The sequence below is a fragment of the Camelus ferus genome, chromosome 36 (assembly GCF_009834535.1).
Source record: "Camelus ferus isolate YT-003-E chromosome 36, BCGSAC_Cfer_1.0, whole genome shotgun sequence".
In the NCBI taxonomy this organism is placed as follows: Eukaryota; Metazoa; Chordata; class Mammalia; order Artiodactyla; family Camelidae; genus Camelus; species Camelus ferus.
This window is the reverse complement of record NC_045731.1, coordinates 8,718,584-8,731,515: the sequence shown is the minus strand read 5'-3', so window position 1 is coordinate 8,731,515 and position 12,932 is coordinate 8,718,584.

Genomic DNA, 12,932 nt, shown 5'->3' with positions numbered 1-12,932 from the left:
ACACTGAGAATTCTGGATCACGGCCGAGTGGGTGGGGGAGGTTTGGGGCCGCCCTTCACGCAGCTGCCTGGTGTCACAAGTGGTGCCAGGGAGGGGGAAGTCCGCTAATTACCTCCCCATTCCTTTAGGAGGCAGCAGATGCTACCTGCATTTCCAGCCTAACCCCCGTTTCCCTGGCATCCCGCACTAGGAGAAACTCGAGGAAGTCAAGCGGAGGGCTCTTAGGAGATCCGAGGCACTGCAGACAGAAGAGGGAACCTACACACACTCAGAATTCCGGATCACGTACAAGTGAGTGGGAGAGGTTTGGGGGCGCCCTCGACGCAGCTGCCTGGTGTCACAGGTGTTTCCTGGCAGGGGTAATTCCGCTAATTACCTCCCCTCTGCAGGGGGAGGCACTAGAAACTACCTGAATTTCCAGCCCAACCCCCGCCTTTCCCCGGCATCTCGCACTAAGAGACACTAAGGGAAGACGCGCCGAGTGTTCCTAGGAGATCCCAGGCGCTGCAGACTGAAGACGGAACATCCACACACTCAGAATTAAGGAATACGGCCGAGTATGTAGGGGAGTTGGGGTCACCCTCCACACAGCTGCCTCGTGTCACAGCTATAACATGGCAGGAGGAAGTCCGCTAAATACCTCCACTGTCCAGTGTGAGGCACTAGATGCTACCTACATTTCCAAAACTAACCCCGCTTATCCATTGAAGCCCGCAATATGAAACACTCGGGGAAGACACGCGGAGTGCTCCTAGAAGATATCAGGCGCTGCAGACAGAAGACGGAACCTCCCACACACTCAGAATTCCGGAACACGTCCGAGTGTTTGGGGGAGGTTTGGGGCCGCCCTCCACGCAGATGCCAGGTGTCATAGGTGTTGCACGAAAGGGGGAAGTCCTCTAATTTTCTCCCCTGTACAGGGGGAGACACTAGATTCTACCTGCATTTCCAGCCGATTTACCGCTTTTCCCCTGCAGCACGCAATAGGAGACACTCGGTGAAGACACGCTGAGGGCTCCTAGGAGATCCCAGTCGCTGCAGACAGAAGACGGAAACTCCCCAAACTCAGAATTCTGGATCAAGTACGAGTGTGTGGGGGAGGTTTGGGGCCGCCCTCCACGAAACTGTCTGGTGTCACAGGCGTTGCCTGGCAGGGGGAATTACGCTAATTACCTCCCCTGTCCAAGGGAAGGCACTAGATGCTACCTGCATTTCCAGCCCTCCACCGCATTTCTCCTGCAGCCCGCACTAGGAGACACTCGGGGAACACACGCGGATTGTTCCTAGGAGATCCAAAGCGCTGCAGACAGAAGTCGGAACCTCCCCACACTCAGAATTACGGAACACGGCCGAGTGTGTGTGGGCTGTTTGGGACTGCACTCCACGAAGCTGCCTGGGGTCACAGGTGTTGCATTGCAGGGGGAAAACAGCTAATTACCTCCACTGTCCATGAGGAGGCACTAGATGCTATCTGCATTTCCAACACAACCCCCGCCTTTCCCCGTCATCCCGCACTAATAGACACTAGGGGAAGACACACGGAGGGCTCCTAGGAGATCCCAGGCGCTGCAGACAGAAGACGGAACTTCCCCACACTCAGAATTCCGGATCAAGTCCGAGTGAGTGGGGGAGTATTGGGGCCGCAATCCACGCAGCTTCCAGGTTTCACATGTGTTGTATGACAGGGGGAATTCCGCTAATTACCTCCCCTGTCCAGGGGGAGACACTAGATGCTACCTGCATTTCCAGCCTAACCCCCGCATTTCCCCGGCAGCTCACAGTATTAGACACTCGTTGAAAACACGTGGTTGTTTCCTACGTGATCCCAGGTGCTGCAGACAGAAGACGGAAACTCCCCAATCTCAGAATTCCGGATCACGTACGAGTGAGTGGGTGAGGTTTAGGGGCGACCTCCACGCATCTGCCAGGTGTCACAGGTGTTGCCTGTCAGGGCGAAGTCCGCTAATTACCTCACCTGTCCAGGGGGAGATACTAGATGCTACCTGCATTTACTGCCGAAACCCCGCCATTCCCCGGAAGCCCGCACTAGGAGACACTCGAGGAAGAAACGTGAAGGGCTCCTAGGAGATCCCAGGCACAGTAGACTGAATACGGAACCTCCCCACACTCAGAAATCTGGAACACGCCCGAGTGTGTGGGGGAGGCATGGGGCCACCCTCCATGCGGCTGCCAGCTTTCATAGGTGTTGCATCTCAGGGGGAACTCCTCTAAATATCTCCCCTGTCCAGGGGGAGGCACTAGTTGCTACCTGAATTTCCAGCCCAACCCCCTCATTTCCCTTGCAACCCGCACTATGAGACACTAGAGGAAGACACGAGGATGGCTCCTAGGTGATCCCCAGCACTGCAGTCAGAAGACGGAACTTCCCCACACTCAGATTTCCGGATCACGTACGAGTGTGTGGGAGAGGTTTGGGGCCGCCCTCCACGAAACTGTCTGGTGTCACAGGTGTTGCATTGCAGGGGGAATTACGCTAATTACCTCCCCTGTCCAGGGGAAGGCACTAGATGCTACCTGCATTTCCAGCCTAACCCCCGCATTTCCCCGGCAGCACGCACAAGTAGATACGCGGGGAAGACAATCGGAGGGCTCCTAGGAGATCCCAGTCGCTACAGACAGAAGACGGAACCTCCCCAAACTCAGAATTCTGGAACACGGCCGTGTGTGTGTGGGAGGTTTGGGGCCGCCCTCCACGCAGCTGCCTGTTGTCACAGGTGTTGTCTGGCAGGGGAAAGTCCGCTAATTACCTCCCATGTCCAGGGGGAGGCACTAGATTCTACCTGCATTTCCAGCCTAACCCCTGCTTTTCCCCGGCAGCCCGCACTACTAGACACTCGAGGAATAGACGTGGAGGGCTCCTAGGAGATCCCAGGAGCTGCAGACAGAAGACGGAACCTCCCCACACTCAGAATTCCGGAACATGGCCGAGTGTGTGGGGGAGGTTTGGGGCCGCCCTCCACCCAGTTGCCTCGTGTCACAGCTGTTGCCTGGCAGGGGGAATTCGGCTAATTTCCTCCCCTGTCCAGGCGGAGGCACTAGATGCTACCTGCATTTCCAGCCCAACCCCCGCATTTCCATTGAAGCCCGCACTATGAGACACTCGGGGAATACACGCGGATGGCTCCTAGGATATATCAGGCACTGCAGACATTAGACGGAACCTCCATACACTCAGAATACCGGATCACGTCCGAGTGTGTGGGGGAGGTTTGGGGCCGCTCTCCACGCAGCTGCCTGGTGTCACCTGTGTTTCCCGGCACGGGGTATTCCGCTAATTACCTCCCCTGTCCAGGGGGAGGCACTAGATACTACCTGCATTTCCAGCCAATCCCCCACATTTACCCGGCAGCCCACAATAGGAGACACTCGGGAAATACACGCGGTGTGCTCCTAGGAGATCCCAGGCGCTGTACACAGAAGAGGGAACCTACCCACACTCAGAATTCCGGATAACGTACGAGTGAGTGGGAGAGGTTTGGGGCCGCCCACGACGCAGCTGCCTGGTGTCACAGGTGTTTCCTGGCAGGGGGAATTCCGCTAATTACCTCCCCTGTCCAGGTGGAGGCACTAGATGCTACCTGCATTTCCAGCCTAACCCCCGAATTTCCCCGGCAGCCCGCAGTATTAGACACTCGTTGAAAACACGGGGTTGGTTCCTACGTGATCCTAGGCGCTGCAGACAGAAGACAGAAACTCCCCACACTCAGAATTCCGGAACATGGCCGACTGTGTGGGGGATGTTTGGGGCCGCCCTCCACCCACCTGCCTCATCTCACATCTGTAGCCTGGCAGGGGGAAGTCCGCTAAATAACTCCCCTGTCCAGGGGGAGGCACTAGATGCTACCTACATTTCCAGGAAATCCCCCGTATTTCCCCGGCAGCCCGCACTAGGAGACACTCGGGGAAGACATTCGGAGGGCTCCTAGGAGATCACAGGCGCTGCAGACTGAAGACGGAACCTCCCCACACTGAGAATTCCGGATCAAGTACGAGGGAGTTGGGTAGGTTTGGGGCCGAACTCAACGCAGCTGCCTGGTGTCACAGTTGTTTCCTGGCAGGAGGAAGTCCGCTAATTTCCTCCCCTGTCCAGGGGGAGGCACTAGATGCTACCAGCATTTCCAGCCTAACCCCCTCTTTTCCCCGGCAGCCCGCACTACTAGACACTCGAGGAATACACGTGGAGGGCTCCTAGGAGATCCCAGGCGCTGCAGACAGAAGACGGAACCTCCCCACACTCAGAATTCCGGAACATGGCCGAGTGTGTGGGGGAGGTTTGGGGTCGCCCTCCACCCAGGTGCCTCGTGTCACAGCTGTTGCCTGGCAGGGGGAATTCGGCTAATTACCTCCCCTGTCCAGGCGGAGGCACTAGATGCTACCTGCATTTCCAGCCCAACCCCCGCATTTCCATTGAAGCCCGCACTATGAGACACTCGGGGAATATACGCGGATAGCTCCTAGGAGATATCAGGCACTGCAGACATAAGACGGAACCTCCCCACACTCAGAATACCTGATCACGGCCGAGTGTGTGGGGGAGGTTTGGGGCCGCTCTCCACGCAGCTGCCTGGTGTCACAGTTGTTGCCTGGCAGGAGGAAGTCCGCTAATTTCCTCCCCTGTCCAGGGGGAGGCACTAGATGCTACCTGCTTTTCCAGCCCAACCCCCGCATTCCCCAGCAGCTCGCTGTAGGAGACAATCGGGGAAGACAAAGGGAGGGCTCCTAGGAGATCCCAGTCGCTGCAGACAGAAGACGGAACATCCCCACACTCAGAATCCCGGAATACGGCCGAGTGTGTGGGGGAGTTTTGGGGCCGCCCTCCACGCATCTGCATGGTGTCACAGGTGTTGCCTGGCAGGGGGAAGTCCGCTTATTACCTCCCCTGTACTGGAGTAGGCACTAGATGCTACCTGCATTTCCAAAACAACCCCCACTTTTCCATTGAAGCCCGCACTAAGAGTACTCGGGGAATATACTTGGTGGGCTCCTAGGAGATCCAAGGCGCTACAGACAGAAGACGGAACCTCCCCACACTCATAATTCCGGATCACGGCCGAGTGTGTGGGGGAGGTTTGGGGCCACTTTCCACGCAGCTGTCATGTGTCACAGGTGTTGCCTTCCAGTGGGAACTCCGCTAATATCTTCCACTGTCCAAGTGGAGGCACTAGATGCTGCCTGCATTTCCAGCCCAACCCCCGCCTTTCCCTGGCATCCCGCACTAGGAGACACTCGAGGAAGTGAAGCGGATGGCTCCTATCAGATCCGAGGAGCTGCAGACAATAGAGGGAACATACCCACACTCAGAATTCCGGATCACGGCCGAGTGTGTGGGGGAGTTTTGGGGCAGACCTCCACGCATATGCATGGTGTCACTGGTGTTGCCTGGCAGGGGGAAGTCCGCTAATTACCTCCCCATTCCAGGAGGAGGCAGCAGATGCTACCTGCATTTCCAGCCCAACCCCCGTTTCCTTGGCAGCTTGCTGTAGGAGACAATCGGGGAAGACATGCGGAGGGATCCTAGGAGATCCCAGGCGCTGCAGACAGAAGAGGGAACCTACCCAAACTCAGAATTCCGGATAACGTACGAGTGAGTGGGAGAGGTTTGGGGCCGCCCTCGACGAAGCTGCCTGGTGTCACAGGTGTTTCCTGGCAGGGGGAATTCCGCTAATTACCTCCCCTCTCCAGGGGGAGGAACTAGAAGCTACCTGAATTTCCAGCCCAACCCCCCGCATTTCCCTGGCATCTCGCACTAAGGGACACTACGGGAAGACACGCCGAATGCTCCTCGGAGATCCCAGGCACTGCAGATAGAAAACGGAACCTCCCCACACTCAGAATCCCGGAACACGGCCGAGTGTGTGGGGGAGATTTGGGGACACCCTCCACGCAGATGCCTGGTGTCACATGTTTTTCCTGGCAGGGGGAATTCCGCTCATTTCCTCCCCTGTTAAGGAGGAGACACTAGATGCTACCTGCATTTCCAGCCTAACCCCCGCATTTCCCCGGCAGCCCACAGTATTAGACACTCGTTGAAAACACGTGGTTGGTTCCTACGTGATCCCAGGCGCTGCAGACAGAAGACGGAAACTCCCCACTCTCAGAATTCCGGATCACGTACGAGTGAGTGGGTGAGGTTTAGGGGCGACCTCCACGCATCTGCCAGGTGTCACAGGTGTTCCCTGTCAGGGCGAATTCCGCTAATTACCTCACCTGTCCAGGGGGAGATACTAGATGCTACGTGCATTTACTGCCGAAACCACGCCATTCCCCGGAAGCCCGCACTAGGAGACACTCGTGGAAGAAACGTGAAGGGCTCCTAGGAGATCTCAGGCACTGTAGACTGAATACGGAACCTCCCCACACTCAGAAATCCGGAACACGCCCGAGTGTTTGGGGGAGGTATGGGGCCGCCCTCCATGCAGCTGCCAGGTTTCATAGGTGTTGCATCTCAGGGGGAACTCCTCTAAATATCTCCCCTGTCCAGGGGGAGTCACTAGATGCTACCTGCATTTCCAGCCTAACCCCCTCATTTCCCTAGCAGCCCGCACTATGAGACACTAGGGGAAGACACGAGGATGGCTACTAGGTGATCCCCAGCACTGCAGTCAGAAGACGGAACTTCCCCACACTCAGATTTCCGGATCACGTACGAGTGTGTGGGGGAGTTTTGGGGCCGTCCTCCACGAAACTGTCTGGTGTCACAGGTGTTGCATGGCAGGGGGAATTACGCTAATTACCTCCCCTATCCAGGGGAAGGCACTAGATGCTACCTGCATTTCCAGCTTAAACCCCGCATTTCCACGGCAGCACGCACAAGTAGATACTCGGGGAAGACAATCGGAGGGCTCCTAGGAGATCCCAGTCACTGCAGACAGAAGACGGAACCTCCCAAAACTCAGAATTCTGGAACACGGCCGCATGTGTGGGGGAGGTTTGGGGCCGCCGTCCACGCAGCTGCCTGTTGTCACAGTTGTCTGGCAGGGGGAAGTCCGCTAATTACCTCCCCTTTCCAGGGGAAGGCACTAGATGCTACCTGCATTTCCAGCCCTACCCCCGCCTTTCCCCGGCATCCCGCATTAGGAGACACTCGAGGAAGTCAAGCGAAGTGCTCTTACGAGATCCGAGGCGCTGCAGACAGAAGAGGGAACCTACCCACACTCAGAATTCGGAATCACGTACGAGTGAGACGGGGAGGTTTGTGGCCGCCCTCCACGCAGCTGCCTGGTGTCACAGTTGTTGCCTAGCAGGGGGAAGTCCGCTAATTACCTCCCATGTCCAGGGGGAGGCACTAGATGCTACCTGCATTTCCAGCCTAACCCCTGCTTTTCCCCGGCAGCCCGCACTACTAGACACTCGAGGAATAGACGTGGAGGGCTCCTAGGAGTTCCCAGGCGCTGCAGACAGAAGACGGAACCTCCACACACTCAGAATTCCGAAACACGGCCGATTGTGTGGGGGAGGTTTGGGGCCGCCCACCACGCAGCTGCCTGGTGTCACAGTTGTTGCCTGGCAGGAGGAAGTCCGCTAATTTCCTCCCCTGTCCAGGGGGAGGCACTAGATGCTACCAGCATTTCCAGCCTAACCCCCTCTTTTCCCCGGCAGCCCGCACTACTAGACACTCGAGGAATACACGTGGAGGGCTCCTAGGAGATCCCAGGCGCTGCAGACAGAAGACGGAACCTCCCCACACTCAGAATTCCGGAACATGGCCGAGTGTGTGGGGGAGTTTTGGGGTCGCCATCCACCCAGGTGCCTCGTGTCACAGCTGTTGCCTGGCAGGGGGAATTCGGCTAATTACCTCCCCTGTCCAGGTGGAGGCACTAGATGCTACCTGCATTTCCAGCCCAACCCCCGCATTTCCATTGAGGCCCGCACTATGAGACACTCGGGGAATACACACGGATGGCTCCTAGGAGATATCAGGCACTGCAGACATAAGACGAAACCTCCCCACACTCAGAATACCTGATCACGGCCGAGTGTGTGGGGGAGGTTTGGGGCCGCTCTCCACGCAGCTTCATGGTGTCACAGTTGTTGCCTGGCAGGAGGAATTCCGCTAATTTCCTCCCCTGTCCAGGGGGAGGCACTAGATGCTACCAGCATTTCCAGCCTAACCCCCTCTTTTCCCCGGCAGCCCGCACTACTAGACACTCGAGGAATACACGTGGAGGGCTCCTAGGAGATTCCAGGTGCTGCAGACAGAAGACGGAACCTCCCCACACTCAGAATTCCGGAACATGACCGAGTGTGTGGGGGAGGTTTGGGGCCGCTCTCCACGCAGCTGCCTGGTGTCACAGTTGTTGCCTGGCAGGAGGAAGTCCGCTAATTTCCTCCCCTGTCCTGGGGGAGGCACTAGATGCTACCAGCATTTCCAGCCTAACCCCCTCTTTTCCCCGGCATCCCGCACTATTAGACACTCGAGGAATACACGCGGATGGCTCCTAGTAGTTCCCAGGCGCTGCAGACAGATGATGTAACCTTCCCACACTCAGAATTCTGAAACACGGCCGAGTTTGTGGGGAAAGTTTGGGGACGAACTCCACGCAGCTTCCTGGTGTCACAAGTGTTTCCTGGCAGGGGGAATTCCGCTAATTACCTCCCCTGTCCATGGGGAGGCACTAGAAGCTACCTGATTTTCCAGACCAACCACCGCCTTTCCCCGGCATCCCGCATTAAGAGACACTAGGGGAAGACACGCCGAGGGCTCCTAGGAGATCCCAGGCACTGCAGACAGAAAACGGAACCTCCCCTCACTCAGAATCCCGGAACACGTCCAATTGTGTGGGGCAGGTTTGGGGCCGCCCACCATGCAGCTACCTGGTGTCACAGGTGTTGCCTGGCAGGGGGAAGTCCGCTAATTACCTCCCCATTCCAGGGGGAGGCACTAGATGCTACCTGCATTTCCTGCCCAACCCCCGCATTCCCCAGCAGCTCGCCTTAGTAGACAATCGGGGAAGACAAGTGGAGGGCTCCTAGGAGATACCAGGCGCTGCAGACAGAAGACAGAACATCCCCACACTCAGAATCCCGGAATACGGCCGAGTGTGTGGGGGAGGTTTGGGGCCGCCCTCCACGCATCTGCATGGTGTCACAGGTTTTGCCTGGCAGGGGGAAGTCCGCTTATTACCTCCCCTTTACTGGAGGAGGCACTAGATGCTACCTGCATTTCCAAAACAACCCCCAATTTTCCACTGAAGCCCGCACTGATAGTACTCGGGGAATACACGTGGTGGGCTCCTAGGAGATCCCAGGCGCTACAGACAGAAGACGGGACCTCCCCACACTCACAATTCCGGATCACGGCCGAGTGTGTGGGGGAGGTTTGGGGCCACTTTCCACGCAGCTGTCATGTGTCACAGGTGTTGCCTTGCAGGGGGAATTCCGCTAATTTCCTCCCCTGTCCAAGTGGAGGCACTAGATGCTACCTGCATTTCCAGCCCAACCCCCGCCTTTCCCCGGCATCCCGCACTAGGAGACACTCGAGGAAGTCAAGCGGATGGCTCCTATCAGATCCGAGGAGCTGCAGACAGAAGAGGGAACATACCCACACTCAGAATTCCGGATCACGTACGAGTGAGTGGGGGAGGTTGGGGGCCGCCCACCACACAGCTGCCTGATGTCACAGGTGTTGCCTGGCAGGGGGAAGTCCGCTAATTACCTCCCCATTCCAGGAGGAGGCAGCAGATGCTACCTGCATTTCCAGCCCAACCCCCATTTCCCTGGCAGCTTGCTGTAGGAGACAATCTGGGAAGACATGCGGAGGGATCCTAGGAGATCCCAGGCTCTGCAGACAGAAGAGGGAACCTACCCAAACTCAGAATTCCGGATAACGTACGAGTGAGTGGGAGAGGTTTGGGGCCGCCCTCGACGAAGCTGCCTGGTGTCACAGGTGTTTCCTGGCAGGGGGAATTCCGCTAATTACCTCCCCTCTCCAGGGGGAGGCACTAGAAGCTACCTGAATTTCCAGCCTAACCCCCGAATTTCCCCGGCAGCCCGCAGTATTAGACACTCGTTGAAAACATGGGGTTGGTTCCTACGTGATCCTAGGCGCTGCAGACAGAAGACGGAAACACCCCACACTCAGAATTCCGGAACATGGCCGACTGTGTGGGGGATGTTTGGGGCCGCCCTCCACCCACCTGCCTCATGTCACATCTGTAGCCTGGCAGGGGGAAGTCCGCTAAATATCTCCCCTGTCCAGGGGGAGGCACAAGATGCTACCTACATTTCCAGGAAATCCCCCGTATTTCCCCGGCAGCCCGCACTAGGAGACACTCGGGGAAGACAATCGGAGGGCTCCTAGGAGATCACAGGCGTTGCAGACAGAAGACGGAACCTCCCGACACTGAGAATTCCGGATCAAGTACGAGGGATTTGGGGAGGTTTGGGGCCGAACCCGTCGCAGCTGCCTGGTGTCACAGTTGTTGCCTGGCAGGAGGAAGTCCGCTAATTTCCTCCCCTGTCCAGGGGGAGGCACTAGATGCTACCAGCATTTCCAGCCTAACCCCCTCTTTTCCCCGGCAGCACGCACAAGTAGTTACTCGGGGAATACACGTGGAGGGCTCCTAGGAGATCCCAGGCGCTGCAGACAGAAGACGGAACCTCCCCACACTCAGAATTCCGGAACATGGCCGAGTGTGTGGGGGAGGTTTGGGGTCGCCCTCCACCCAGGTGCCTCGTGTCACAGCTGTTGCCTGGCAGGGGGAATTCGGCTAATTACCTCCCCTGTCCAGGCGGAGGCACTAGATGCTACCTGCATTTCCAGCCCAACCCCCGCATTTCCATTGAAGCCCGCACTATGAGACACTCGGGGAATATACGCGGATAGCTCCTAGGAGATATCAGGCACTGCAGACATAAGACGGAACCTCCCCACACTCAGAATAGCTGATCACGGCCGAGTGTGTGGGGGAGGTTTGGGGCCGCTCTCCACGCAGCTGCCTGGTGTCACAGTTGTTGCCTGGCAGGAGGAAGTCCGCTAATTTCCTCCCCTGTCCAGGGGGAGGCACTAGATGCTACCTGCTTTTCCAGCCCAACCCCCGCATTCCCCAGCAGCTCGCTGTAGGAGACAATCGGGGAAGACAAAGGGAGGGCTCCTAGGAGATCCCAGTCGCTGCAGACAGAAGACGGAACATCCCCACACTCAGAATCCCGGAATACGGCCGAGTGTGTGGGGGAGTTTTGGGGCCGCCCTCCACGCATCTGCATGGTGTCACAGGTGTTGCCTGGCAGGGGGAAGTCCGCTTATTACCTCCCCTGTACTGGAGTAGGCACTAGATGCTACCTGCATTTCCAAAACAACCCCCACTTTTCCATTGAAGCCCGCACTAAGAGTACTCGGGGAATATACTTGGTGGGCTCCTAGGAGATCCAAGGCGCTACAGACAGAAGACGGAACCTCCCCACACTCAGAATACCTGATCACGGCCGAGTGTGTGGGGGAGGTTTGGGGCCACTTTCCACGCAGCTGTCATGTGTCACAGGTGTTGCCTTCCAGGGGGAACTCCGCTAATATCTTCCACTGTCCAAGTGGAGGCACTAGATGCTGCCTGCATTTCCAGCCCAACCCCCGCCTTTCCCTGGCATTCCGCACTAGGAGACACTCGAGGAAGTGAAGCGGATGGCTCCTATCAGATCCGAGGTGCTGCAGACAGAAGAGGGAACTTAACCACACTCAGAATTCCGGATCAAGGCCGAGTGTGTGGGGGAGTTTTGGGGCTGACCTCCACGCATATGCATGGTGTCACTGGTGTTGCCTGGCAGGGGGAAGTCCGCTAATTACCTCCCCATTCCAGGAGGAGGCAGCAGATGCTACCTGCATTTCCAGCCCAACCCCCGTTTCCTTGGCAGCTTGCTGTAGGAGACAATCGGGGAAGACATGCGGAGGGATCCTAGGAGATCCCAGGCGCTGCAGACAGAAGAGGGAACCTACCCAAACTCAGAATTCCGGATAACGTACGAGTGAGTGGGAGAGGTTTGGGGCCGCCCTCGACGAAGCTGCCTGGTGTCACAGGTGTTTCCTGGCAGGGGGAATTCCGCTAATTACCTCCCCTCTCCAGGGGGAGGAACTAGAAGCTACCTGAATTTCCAGCCCAACCCCCGCATTTCCCTGGCATCTCGCAATAAGGGACACTACGGGAAGACACGCCGAATGCTCCTCGGAGATCCCAGGCACTGCAGATAGAAAACGGAACCTCCCCACACTCAGAATCCCGGAACACGGCCGAGTGTGTGGGGGAGATTTGGGGACACCCTCCACGCAGATGCCTGGTGTCACAGGTTTTTCCTGGCAGGGGGAATTCCGCTCATTTCCTCCCCTGTTAAGGAGGAGACACTAGATGCTACCTGCATTTCCAGCCTAACCCCCGCATTTCCCCGGCAGCCCACAGTATTAGACACTCGTTGAAAACACGTGGTTGGTTCCTACGTGATCCCAGGCGCTGCAGAGAGAAGACGGAAACTCCCCACTCTCAGAATTCCGGATCACGTACGAGTGAGTGGGTGAGGTTTAGGGGCGACCTCCACGCATCTGCCAGGTGTCACAGGTGTTCCCTGTCAGGGCGAATTCCGCTAATTACCTCACCTGTCCAGGGGGAGATACTAGATGCTACGTGCATTTACTGCCGAAACCACGCCATTCCCCGGAAGCCCGCACTAGGAGACACTCGTGGAAGAAACGTGAAGGGCTCCTAGGAGATCTCAGGCACTGTAGACTGAATACGGAACCTCCCCACACTCAGAAATCCGGAACACGCCCGAGTGTTTGGGGGAGGTATGGGGCCGCCCTCCATGCAGCTGCCAGGTTTCATAGGTGTTGCATCTCAGAGGGAACTCCTCTAAATATCTCCCCTGTCCAGGGGGAGGCACTAGATGCTACCTGCATTTCCAGCCCAACCCCCTCATTTCCCTTGCAG